Source organism: Penaeus monodon, chromosome 24, assembly GCF_015228065.2.
Source record: "Penaeus monodon isolate SGIC_2016 chromosome 24, NSTDA_Pmon_1, whole genome shotgun sequence".
Classification (NCBI taxonomy): Eukaryota; Metazoa; Arthropoda; class Malacostraca; order Decapoda; family Penaeidae; genus Penaeus; species Penaeus monodon.
In genome coordinates, this window is record NC_051409.1 from 37,839,959 (window position 1) to 37,840,249 (window position 291).

General features: G+C 39.9%; 1 protein-coding gene across 1 annotated transcript in view; it reads left to right on the forward strand.

Moving 5' to 3' along the window:
- Positions 1-291, forward strand: part of LOC119588964 (cGMP-specific 3',5'-cyclic phosphodiesterase-like) — a 71,727-nt gene that overhangs the window by 64,328 nt on the left and 7,108 nt on the right.

Below are 291 nucleotides of genomic sequence, written 5' to 3' on the forward strand. Positions count from 1 at the left end.
AACAGCCTTCTAACGACTTATATTATTCCTTAGTGTTTCCCTTACTTCATCTCTTAAGGAAGATGGGTCCTTATAGGCCAAGTCTAATAATGCTTCTGAAATGCCACAACCTCCGCTTACCTTTGTTTCTGCAGCAGCTCATGCACTCACAGTTTGTTAGATCATCTATTGCATTTTACTGTTGCAAATTAAAACTGCATTCACCTTTCCCATCTCTTAATTTATATGCAAATGAACAGAAAAGGACAAACCGGCAACATTTCCCTCATTCCGAGACGCTCTGATTCGTCG